The sequence below is a fragment of the Lineus longissimus genome, chromosome 8 (genome assembly GCF_910592395.1).
Source record: "Lineus longissimus chromosome 8, tnLinLong1.2, whole genome shotgun sequence".
Classification (NCBI taxonomy): domain Eukaryota; kingdom Metazoa; phylum Nemertea; class Pilidiophora; order Heteronemertea; family Lineidae; genus Lineus; species Lineus longissimus.
The window spans coordinates 4,938,759-4,951,761 of NC_088315.1; the positions used below are offsets into that span (position 1 = coordinate 4,938,759).

General features: G+C 41.1%; 1 protein-coding gene across 10 annotated transcripts in view; it reads left to right on the forward strand.

The window, feature by feature from the left end:
* The window catches only part of LOC135492361 (paired box protein Pax-6-like), a 129,794-nt gene that overhangs the window by 37,400 nt on the left and 79,391 nt on the right, over positions 1-13,003 (forward strand). Inside the window, exon 1 of one of the 10 annotated variants that reach the window (XM_064778782.1) lies at positions 4,664-4,826. The exons of 8 other annotated variants lie outside the window; for them this stretch is intronic. The gene's annotated coding sequence lies outside the window, so the exon portion shown is untranslated. Of the gene's footprint in view, positions 1-4,663; positions 4,827-10,418; positions 11,014-13,003 lie in introns of those variants that run through there. One more of the 10 variants, XM_064778781.1, reaches the window with a different exon arrangement.

Here is a 13,003-nt window from a genome sequence, read left to right on the forward strand (position 1 = left end):
CATAGTAGGCGGACCTAAACAGGCATTTCTAGTACTCTCCTATGAAGAGGCGTCTGCCTGCAATGCTGGGATGGTCACAATTTGCTACTTCTGTTGGCAAATACAAAAAGGCATTTGCACGGCAGCATCAGGCTAGAACAAGCCATCTAGCCGCTTCCCATGTTGTTTAATTGGCAAATCTCAAAGTGATCAGTACAATAAGAAGACATTCCAATGTTCAGTTATAATCCAAAGTTGTTTTTATGATATTTTGTTTTAATCCGGTGCAAAAACATTTTAAATATTACTACTTCTTAAGAGAATACTTATAGTGCACAACAGCTTGGAGGCGGGACACTTAAATCTAATACAAGACTATTTTAATAACGTCAGGGCCATTTTGTCATCTTTGTCTTCATTGTTGAGAGTTTTCTTTCACGATTTGGTACTTGTCTTGAAAATGTATGGGTTGTATTACGTGATATTAGCATGTGACAGAGTCCCCGAATCTCACTGACGCCAGCGCGTGAATGGAGGCCGGCCCCAGTCTCAGAACTTGCACATGGTTCGCTGAATCTTCATTCAGTTTTCCCAATGCTTCATTTCGGCTGAATAGCCACTGCCCTTTCTTGATCAAGTATACATCAGATGAAGCTTGAAATACCCATTGAAATTCTCCGATATATGAAGTCTAAAATCATGATATCGAAATGCACTGCGTGTTGTGGAACTTCGGCATCGGAGAGTGCACTTTTCGGAAACTCTTCCTCATCGAGATTTAGAATCATACATAAAAATGCAGTTATTCGTGTAACTTCTGCGTCGGAGAGTGCACTATTCTAAGGAATCAAACAACTTGAAAGATAATTGGGAATGTTTAGAAAAACATTGATACTAAAGGTTTAGTTAGCCTACTATTGCTTTTGGCATTGTGTGGCGTTTGAAAGCCACTGCCCCATTTGACAAGAGGAACCACGGACAAGACACTTGAACACCTTCTTCAAATCTTCCACAAATTTTCAAAAGCTCATTGAGAATGAGATCTAGGTATCGATGTCCCGGACAGAGCAGATAGCGTCCGTGTTTTATATCATGCTCATCAACGCGGAAGTGCGTCACTTTGCCTTCCATGGAGTGTTTTGATTGGACAACTTGAGATCCTTGTGAATTTTGCCGCCTCAAAAGTCCTTGCCTTCCTCGAGATAGCGTGGGTTTCTTTCCCCGTCCAAACTCTTTAAAATTGTTTTTAGTGTAAACTTTATAATGAGGCTTATGCTACCGCCTTTTCAGGTTGTACGGAAAACATGTACCTTCTGGCAGTTCAGAGCCCGAGGTAATATTTCGTGGTCTGCCGAACCCGTTTTGACGTGTAAACACTTGGGATAACTTTAAATAATATCAGAGTTGGGTTCAGAAGTGGCCAAGAACAGCATTAAATCAACAACTAGCCTTTGACCGAATTCGCATAGAGTTATTTGGTGCAAATCTCAGTCAAATACCGGAATTATTCGCCTTGCCAAAGCTGGTCGTACCCGTGTCAACGACCATTTTCCTGTCCCTCGATTTCAGGGCAAAGATGGCCGACGGAGAAAACTCAATGAGAATATTGCACCTAGTAAAGATCTGAAAGGTCATACACCGCTGATGAGTTCTACTACACCATGTATAAGGAGAAGCGTATTCTGACGAAAGCCAAGAAGGCGAAATTGTAACTACTGGCTTTCGTACAAGCGCAATCGCAATATCATTAGCAATCGCTGCAAAATAGAAAGCAAGCCATTAGGCCTAATGTTTACAATCTAACTGTTTCTATCCAGACTTACCACAACTTTAGTGCAAAGATTAGTACTAAGAAATCACTCTCCAAACACCTTAAGGGCTAGTTAGGGCAAATTAAACCAATTCGCGAAACACCTGAACCACAAATCTTCTATAGCCAAGATGTTGATACTTATGTTTATGGTTGTCGTTTTTTGTTTGACTTTGTGTGCATTGCCTGGCAAATTCGCATCAAGGGCGGGTATTTTGTAACGGTAATCCCCCGGCTGTTGTGGAAGTGAACAAACTGTTGTTTTTAAAAGCGGCTTCCGTCAATTTCCTTCAAACGCGTCTGCTGAGGGGTGTTGCTTTTCGCTGTATATTCGACTGGAAGAATGTTGCTATTCGGGGCACACGGGGTGGAAGATTGTTGGTTTTTGGGGTACATTGGCGTGGAAGATTGTTTCTTTGATTTCACTTGCAAAGTGCTTCCTCACCCCTCCTAAAGTTAGGGGCGTCGAGGACGAAAAAATATTGTTTTGAGAATCATTATGCGTGATTGGAGACCTTTTGCGGGCAGAATTATTAATACATGTAGATTTTAATGTACCCAGTACCTTTTTGACTCAGTAATGGTCGACCAAAAACAAACCACAAGATTCGATTTTTGGCAGGTGGCCTAACGACTCATTACATAGGCAAAAGGCAGTTGGGGGCTATTTCAACCGCTGGGGTGATGCACTCTTGACCATGGTTGTTTTCATCCAGGGCTCCTCACAAATGAAATCTTATAACCAGAAGGTTATACTGGTTATACAAGCCGAAGCTCTGCAGTGTTAAACATTGGCTTCCACCGCAGGAGTCCGTCTCGAAGGGTGCTTCCTGTAATGGATACGGTTCCTCTCTTTTCAGGATTGAGGGATTGCTATAATTCAGTAACTGAGTTTCTTCCTCGATCTGTTTAATATAATGCTTACTAAGTTGCACCTAAACGCGGGAGTTTGTATCTAAGGATCTTACCTGTCATGGATAGGTGTATGAACCCTATCCCTACTTTGCTAACCATGGGGGAGGGGATCTATAGTTTAGCAAGGAATACCTGACCCAGTGCTGCCTTCAGGCTGGATTTAACTTCAAGGTGGAGGTGTCACAACGGGTCGAGGCTAGTCCGCTGAGGAGTGAATGCTTCTTCCGACAGAAGCGTATCTGGCTATCTGTCTGCGGATTATCTTTGCATCCAGACTGGGTGTCCTGTAGGTTAGAATCTCTGCACCTAATGAACTCATGATATCGGTTACGCATCCAAAAGTTACAGCTAACTGGTCATCTCCTCCATAAAATGTGTTGATCAAAATGCCATGCCAATGTTGTGCACCTGAAAGATGCTGAACCCTGATGGTTTTGGTCTCAAACATACACCAAACCGTTGCCATAAATCAAACATCTGTACAGCAACATGAACACGATACAGTGCAAGAGTGAAGGAATGCAATCATTCCTTAGGAGACCATCCGAATCCTTGTGAGATATCCCTGAAATTCGTAAACCTTATAAAGATATCTCATCAGAAGCCCTTGCAGTGCGCTAACGCCATCATCCCTGTTGCCAAGGCTGCCATTTTGAAAAGACCGGAAGAGGTCAAGAATGCTCCCATCGCCGTCTATGGCCTCACTTCCGGTTTCAGCAGACGATAAGACGTTTATTAAAGATGTCGTGATATCTCTCATTGTTATAGATGTATTACTAAGTGCTAAAAATTGTCAATGGGTCTCCTTCTTGGTAAATGGCTAACTCAATAGGATTTATCACCAATCGTCAATGCCAGTGAAGAAGGTATCTCGTCCTATTTGAAAGTGTTAGCGCTATCTACGAGATGTATAGCTTTATTGCGCATTCTATGTGACCACAAGGTTGTTGCTGAAGGTCGCACGCCCACGCCCGAGATTGGTGAGAGTAAATACGGTTTATGTTGAGTATAAATAGTTGTCTTTACTGATAAGAAGTTTGATTTATTTTCATTATTGGCATCAGTTGATCTGACCTTGTGTCCGCTTGCTGCTTTCGCAAGACTGAGGGGGAAAAGATAACAGGCAGGTTTTGCAACCCCAAGAAAAGCTACAGATGACAAACTACGAAGTCGTTTAAACAATTTCCATCGATCATTCGTGACGTACTCGTACGTACGTGTACAGTTGTAGGCTTACATACTTCGATATTTTTACGTATATATAATCTCTTTTGATACATGTTAAGATCATACTGAGATCAGTAATCTATAGTTAGGAAAACTCCCAGGGTCCGGATTTGCATGAGAAAATCAGAGAAGAAAAATAATTTTACCCTTTAGACACCTTGAGACAAAAGCAACAAGAATTTGTGCCGAAATGTGCTCCTATTATCAACAATACATCTGTATTTTGTTAGATAGCATTATGTTTCCGTCTTATTGTGAAATATTGAATACCCACGAACAAAACTCGCAACAGATTGTTTAAAAACGACAAACACCGTGACGGGTTATTTGAAATATTTCATTCTAACTGCGCGTTTTAATCCGCAATGATGTTTTAATACGCCGAGATATTTTAAGTATTGCACCTTTATGAAATTATTTCCCGCGGAGTATCGCCAAGGGGTTGTTCCTTTGTCCTCCAGTTAGGCACAACAAGGTACCTGAAGACAAGATAGTTAGGTATTCAACTTCCCTTACAATGGGATGTTTATGTGTATCAAAACGCGACTATCTGGTATTGAAATCAGAGGATTTCAAGAGATAATCCACCATTTGTCCCCTTACAAGTTCTACGATATTTCTCATTGAAGTTCTCAATGAATTGTACTGGATTTTAATGAGGCCGTTTCCTGGCGCGATTCATGGGTATTCCTACGTTTATGAGATAGAATGAAGACAAACATTGGCGATACTACAACAAACAGCACTTCTTGTTATAGTCTTCATAGAGAATGGCCCAATTAAAATGATATAGGGAACGTTACGCAAAAGGAGATACGGAAACTTGGACATGGCGCGCGGCCGGGTGTGCCCAAGAGAGCAGAAAGGCACGACCGAGTAGGCGACATTGGACAAGGTAGGACCGATGCTTTGATCGATGCAATTACAATGAAATAATAGTCTCAATATCTATCATTTTATTTTCAACGAAATAGGTCTTAGAATGGCTCTCGGGGTCTTTTCGGGGTTTACAATTTTACCTTTGAAATAGTTCTTGTCAGATATAGCCACTGAGTTACCATTGAAGGCTCGTGGTGGAAATCCTAAAGCGATTTGCACTTGACACTGATCAGTGTCGCATGGCACAAGTGCCAGTCAAGAAGTCAACATTTCGCGGGTGTGTCTTACCGCGGTTTGCAAGCACTATTAAGCACATTAAACATACTCTTGGTCACATTGTGAGACCAACAGTACCAAAACCACTACAAGTCACATTCGAGTGGCCCTTGGTTATTAAAGTACCATAGATCGAAATTAATCTGCCAATCAAGCTTAATGGGTCAAAAAATCAATCCAAAACACATTAAAATTATACGAGCTAATACCTTAGGCCGTGTTGTCTTTCTGATATACAATCCGAAATATTTTTTCTGACAATGTTATGGTCTTTCTATTAAGACGGCATTTGTTGTTGTTTTAAAAACTGTAAAAAAGATCTTAAATGGTGTCTCTTGGTTGAAAAAGAAGCTGAACATCTGCCACTTGAAACCAGCACTGAAGGTTCCTTATTCAGACAGTTGTTTTGATTTTGCGTACGCCAAGCGAAAAAGGAACGTTACGTTATTAATCCCTCTCGGGATTTTTGAAGGGCAACGCTTATCAGGGTCTGAAGCCCTTACACGGCTCGAGGGGATTAAAGGCCCTTCTCGCCTTAACTAGCAAGGGTAATATTACATTCGTCCAAAAAAACATACCCATTAGTAATAGATCTCCGTATCGTGGGTATATCTCTATCCTAACATATAGGCATACTGTTTCCGACATTTTTTGGGATTTCCGCACGCTTTTTGTGCGTTGATGACCTAAACGTGGTTCGATTTGATGTGAAGCTCAGTTTTCTTGTCGAAGGTGGTAAGGTTACTTCAGCTTCTTCTGCAGAACTAGGGCCATCTCCTGTGATCGTTTCATGACTTTTGGTGCTGCCGATCTATCGGTTTTTACAAGAACAGAGTTTGTAATGTAAGTAGACATTTTTTCTAAATGTTTCCCATCCCAAGAAACTGTCGAAATACCGATCTGGCGAAACTCGTATCTTTCGCACTATTCTATACCCGCAAAGGGCCATTTATACTTGCATTGCTTCCATGAGAGGGCAAAGACCGAGAGATAGTCCAATCCATTGTGGCTGGCGCTTCCACCTTTGCAACAAGATGTTACCTTTTGCAAACGCAATAATAAGCGATGCATTGGTTCCAAATCTCAATACTTACATAAACCGATGACTGTCCAGTCCACGCTCATCACATTCTACCCCTAAGGTAATTGGTGATGGTCCGGTTACCAAAAAATCTATATCCATCCAAATATCAACCGTTTCGGCTTGTCAAAAGCGGCGGTGATGACATCAAAGAATTCAGATTCAGTTCTGCATGCGATCCAAACTTGGCCCGAGAGTTAGTTTCTACCCCCCCAAATAAAATCAGTCTTTTCTCGCTTGCATGTTTGGCGATATGGACCCGCTAATTAGGCGGCGCTGGTCAAGGACAATACTGGGGTAATGCCCATCTTCTGCCTTGCGTAAAGGAATCCTCCACCGCTGTGTCGTAAGGGGCCGGCCTCCCCGCTCAAAGATACCGCTTGCCTTCCCCACCTTCGGGCATCGCGCTGATTTTGGGTGCGGAACTTTTTAATGAATGAAACTTTGATGTGATCATAAGTGCTTTGGTCACTTTGGTGGGCCAATGTTTTTTTCTCATGGTTACCGTGTTTCTGTCACAGTTTGGCCTCGAAAGCGTTGTAGATGTTAACTTCTACCGAAAATTATTAAACCTTACAACTCAAAATACATGAGCTAACATCGGCCCAAAATCGGCGATGACTTGAAAGGGGTATAACAGTACCTTTGGTCCACAGACACTCACAATTATCCAGTTGATATGTACCCTGCCAACATGTCACAAACAGGCTACTGAAAGCCCTTTATACTGAATCCTTAGACGAGATTCCAAAATATTATGACAGTGGATACCAATAGATTTGAGGCAGATGGGTAGCCCCTGGCACTGATCATCAATGACCCTGTAGAATGATTGTAACGGTGTGGTCCGTGGTGAAGAGGGTATGACAGCAATGGTAAATTGCTCTTCAAATGCACACGCATACCGCATTTGGTTTAGAATGTACACAGTTCTGCATGTCATCACAATCTTGCGGATGATAACTGGAAATCCTCGTTTTTTCGCTGGCAAGTTAGAGCCCATTGCTCTTCAACGAGCTTCATCACTTTCCAAACAGGCGGCGTCTTTCGAATTCGTGTGACGGATAAGTGAAGCAAACAATCCCATTGCTTGGATGGCGGAGTCAGTGGCAGGAGCAGCAGCAGAGCGAAAAGAAATCATTGTATCATCAGTAACTGCTAATTATGATTAACCAGAATATGATTAATGGTAATGATAGAAAGTAGTGGATCATATTAGATAGGGATTCGGGAATGATTCATCGTAAATCAGCAGCTGCAATATTTTGAAATGAAAGTCAGCCTCTTATACATGTACAATACTCTGCATCCGTTTTTGTTTGGTGCTAAGTTGGTAGGCCTACATGTACAATGTATGCATCCTGAGCTCTGGAGCCTTTCACGTGTGCGAGGGGAGAAGCATGCAGCTGAACCTGGTATTCGAGGATGGTTGGTATGTGACTAAATGCATGATCAGTGATGTTGATCGGACCACGACTGTCCGTTTAGCATCTATTTGTACCACAACAAACATATGCAAATTAAACAACATGGCGGAAAACACCCCATGTGGCACGAGAGAAAATGGCATCAAAGATAATCATACGTTCAGAGAAATTAATTGCAATCAGATTTGCCCAAATCGAATGATACTAATAATGGAGGAGAGAGTCAAACAAGTCATCATGATAGCTGGAAGCAAGTGCTGATGGAAAATTTGAAAACATCTGCCAAAGCAGACGATTAAGTTAGCGAGGGAAAATTAGTTTTGCTGCGACCACCAGCGTGGGTCATCACCCTGGGCTACATGTACGAACTTGGTTTTCAGATTGGCTATCATTTTGTACATTTCATCAATTTGTCTTTTTGTGTTCAATATGTGTCACTACAGTAGGCCTACAAACAGAAAAAGCATTTATGTAGTATGTATACATGTACATTGTCGGATTTGATGTGTTGTGGGTCATCAGTAATGCAACATACAACAGTACAGTAAAGCACTAAAATGCGTGCTGGTTTCACTGATATACCCAGGGAGTTAAATGTTTAACTCAACGTATTGGTTCTGCCGTATCTCTGAAAATGTAAAATACAATATCCATTCTTCACCGATTCCGACTCGTGAACTGCTGGAACAATATTTTGTCGGCGGCAATATAGGTCACGTCAGTATGCATGCTCTTCTGTACTGCTATGTACACGTACACGCCACTATGACCGCCATGATCCTTTCTGCCAAAAACCTCGGATGAAATTAACACAACCTTGCAGCAAAACGCTGTTAATCCAATTTTGTCGGACTACGCTCGGCGTCTGGAAATCTCCTGTATTAATCAGTTGGGTGTGGTAATCAAGTTACTATTGTTTACTCCCAACGTAATGTTGCGAAATCCTTGGATCAAGGATACAAATTACACCGCCCTTGGCACGGATGAGATTTCAATGTCGTGTGATTTGGATTTGAATCTGCAATGGATATCAAGAGGCCAGATCGTAGCAGCTCTATGCAAGCACTGCATCAGGAATGTCAGTTTTAAACAAGGGCTGCGGTTCTGATTTCGAACAATGCTGGTCAAAGTACAAGTATACTTGCTGTTACAAATAAAATACATCGTACATAAAAGCGGGTGATGTAAGACGGATACCAGAGCAGCGGATAAGTGGGTCATACGACAGATTAAGGGTGTAAAATTGAAGATAATGGGTCATACGACAGATTAAGGGTGTAAAATTGAAGATAATGGGTCATACGATAGATTAAGGCTGCGATGTTGCAGATAAGTGGGTCATACGACAGATCAAGGCTGTAACGTTGTGGATAAGTGGGTCATACGACAGATCAAGGCTGTTATAGATGGTCATAGTACGACAGCTTAAGGCTGTAACGTTGCAGATAGTGGGTCATACGACAGATTAAGGCTGTAAAGTTGTGGATAAGTGGATCATACGATAGATTAAGGCTGTAGTGTAGCAGATAATGGGTCATACGACAGTTATTTTACCAGACAGTATATGCTTTGCGATGATTCATGGTAATTTTACTTTTCCAAGCATTTTGACCAAATTTGTGGCACCTCTGCCCTATAAAAGTCATTAACTTAAACGGAACTTTCTTATAAGTTGATTGCCTGTAAATTTACACGTGTCACAAGCTTTTTATAAGATATCATCCATGTACCCAACTGTGACGGGTGTGGGTGTTATCGTGTCATCCACAAAAACCTCTCTTATCCGGATTTCAGCAATTAAGTTTCCGATTAACATCATTGGAATGCCAGATCAGAGAGGTAAATATTGAAGGTGGATGCAAGAATGGAGTTTTGTCAGGGAGGGACGCTGGTATAGAGATTGTGTCGTATTATAGAGGTTTTACTCTTTAGATATTATCGTATTGTCCATTTGACACATTTGGTGTGTTATCAGCACTCCGCGAAATGTGTCTCACAAAATGGCTATATCATAACAGAAAACCTCATTTGATAAATTACCACTTATTGTTAATAAACTTGAAGGAAATTCCATCGACTCTCAAAGAGCATCCACCTATCTGTGGACACAAAAGCCTCACAAAGATGCCATTACAAACTCATAAAACGAACAGAGGACGGCATTTGAGGACACAAATAGTCTATGTCATGCTTTGTGAAGGAGTGAAGAAAAACTTGGAGCGCTGGCGTCAATCTAGGCCTGCGCAGCGGGAAGTTGTTTTCCACAAAACTTTTGGTCTGTTTGAAGTCGAGGCGATATATCCATCGTATTGTATTGTGAGTGCATTTAATCGCCGTCAAAAGATTTGAAATAAGCCCCTTCGGGAAAATTTGCAAAAATGACCATACTAACTTATGAAGAATAAACCTGCTCTTGAAACGTTGTAATGCGCGTACTAACAATTGCTTAGCGCTGCAAAGAATGCATACCTTGATATCTGCTAGTCTCCAATTCAGGTGAGCTATCATTTTGATTGGCTGGAAAAATAATCATATGCAATAAATACTCGATCAATAGCTTCCACTGAGCGCCCATTCAATAGCGTATTGGCGGATGACGTCAGTCTGTCAACTTTACCAATAGGAATGGCATGGCTGAGAATTCTATTCAGCGCTATTGGTCGCACCGTCGCCGTAGGCGAGCCGCTTACATCAAAGAAACGTCAATCAAATGCGATATGAATACTAACTCCGCCTTTTCTTGAATAAATTAGCTGCCGATGTTTACAACCGGTGCATGGGAGCGCTTGGGTTAGTTTCGCATGGCGCTTGCACGGGTGAGAAATGTTTGCGATGCACTGAACAATGATTAGATGGACGATTACGTGCACACTTGGGGAGAAGTTAATTACTAAACGGAATCAATTCTAAATCCCGCAAAAATCACAGAGGACTGAAAGCCCTTGGATGACTTTACGTACTCATAGGATACCATCACAGGCCCGCTTTAAAACAGCATCTTAAGATTACGTGTCTTACGTCAGGGCGTCACGATATTTCTGACACCCCAACAAAAGCACAGACAATAATTCATCCGAGTGATTAGCATACCTATCTTTGCTAGCATATAAACACGACAGCCTACCCGCCTGGCATAGTTAGCATCGACCTGCTAGGAGGCACTTAGGCGTAAGGACACGTGAAAGTGACAAGTACTACTTCAGTTGGACTTACAGAAATTGACAAGCAATACTTCAGTTGGACTTAGTGAAACTGACAAGTGGAACTTCCAGTGGACTTAGTGAGTCTGCTGCTGAAATTGACGAATGCAAATGTAATTCGCTACCGACGGGTCTCATTCTGTCAATTGGACTAAGTGAAATTGACAACTGATTGTTTTAGTTATTTTTACGTGGATTAATTGGATTGTTATTTATTCGGTGAGTGTTATGCTTGATGTCGTGTAAATGACAATTTCTCTTTTTCTCTTTATTTTTTTTAATCATTTTTTTATTGATTTTCAAAATCACGACAAGCCTTGATTTATTGTATTGGCATGTTTTTGCCTTCTAGAACTGTTTTCAAGGTATCAACCAGATATCAACATTAAGTATAATGCAGGTGGGTGATGTGTATAATCATGACCAGTACATTCTTTTACTTCAGTTTTGTGCTCATGCTTAGTGTGTGTAAATGAATCCTAAGTGTTCAGTACGTTCGTTATTCATATCAACCAGTGTCATACATTATTTTCGCCGTAAAGTTTGCATTCTATTTTCCTGCCGAGGTAAAATCATCAGTCTCTTTTGGGAAGTAGTCCCCACGATTTGTTGCAGCCAGCATCACAGCAATGAGAGGCGAGTGCAAAGCACTGAAGTACAATGTACATCGGATGCCTCTGTGTCATTCTTAGTCATTCTTTCTCATAAGTCATCATTAACAACAGCAGAATTTTTTGGGGAAAACTAAGCTAGTGGTTGACTCTCCCAAAAGAGTTCTAAACCAACACTCTTGGGCTTGGCAGCTCAGAAAAGCTGCCCCCTTAAGAAGCCTATTAGAAAATCCCACTTATCTCCAAGCCAATAATTGTCCTTGATCGATTTATCGCCCGTCAAAACCACTCAACCCACTAGAGTCAAAAAACATTTTCATTATAGCTCAATGTACGATCGATGGGGACCAAATCCGCTATGGACACAAAGACGAGGATGCTTGAGATCCCGGCTAAGGTGGAAACTGTTTCTGCCTTTCTACAATACCTTAACAACACAACATAACCATCAAGAGAGGAAAGTGACGTGGTCAAGCTTGGCGTGCCTTTATTTAAATACTAGAAATTCTTATTTTCGGACAAGAATTTTTGCTACTGAAATTATCTTTCCAACCAAAATTCTTCGAACGTTAATAAACAATATAAAATATATTCATGGCTCATTCTGTCAGCAAACCACGAGTGAACAAAAAAAGGCAACTTATTGCTCCGAAAAAGCACTGCCGGGCCTTTTTTATTCGATCGCTCGGGGCATCGCCATCTATATATGCCATGGTTATCAAGCCATAGCCCAAAGCTAAGAATTAGCTCTCCTTCAAACAAAAGGCACGGAGTAATAATATTATGCATTTGATTGTCCCGCTGTTCTGCCGAGAGCTATATGAAATTGACATTGGTTCGTCACGTTAATTCATTAATTAGGTTTTTGCAGCGTATTCTGCTGTTGTTTTCGGTGCTGTTCGGTGAAATGAAAAAGGTATGGGAGAGTTTGTGTTACCTAAACAGCGTTTGTCTGCTAAATATTCTGATTCAGGGCCTGCACACTCTCTGCAAAGACTTGCGTTTAGGCCCTGAATCTGTCTATTCAAACATTTTCCAAAAATCAAACGGAAGTGCTGCCACCTATCTTTGAGCATGACCTCTGGTTGATGATTTCTCAATTTACGATCACATTGTGAATTTTACATCTAGAATTTCCATCTATCAATTAAACATAATTTGTAGTTGCAGTGTCCGTCAGTAATTCTGGCTTAGCTTACCCATAGTAGCTCCTAGTTGTGGCAACATTTATGTTGTAGAGTTTAACAGCAATCTATACATTTTCGAACCCAGCGTATTAACTTTGGGATGCGGAGAACGAATTCAAAACTATCAAAGATCAACTCGGCGACTATCTCAGTCATAAGCCACACCACATTGTAAATGACACGCAAGCATGAAAGCTACTATATTTAAGGATTTTACAAACCGTGGGGTTCCCTATATCACCGATATTGGCCGAATAAAGCAGCTTTGTCAGTTAAGTGCTAATATAAACCGTAATTTCTTTCATGAAATACCATTTGGCATGCAGATAAAAATGTCCTTTCATAAGTCTTATAATGAATAAATACAATAATTAGCTTGTAAAGGAGGTTCATACATTGAGATCATTTAGA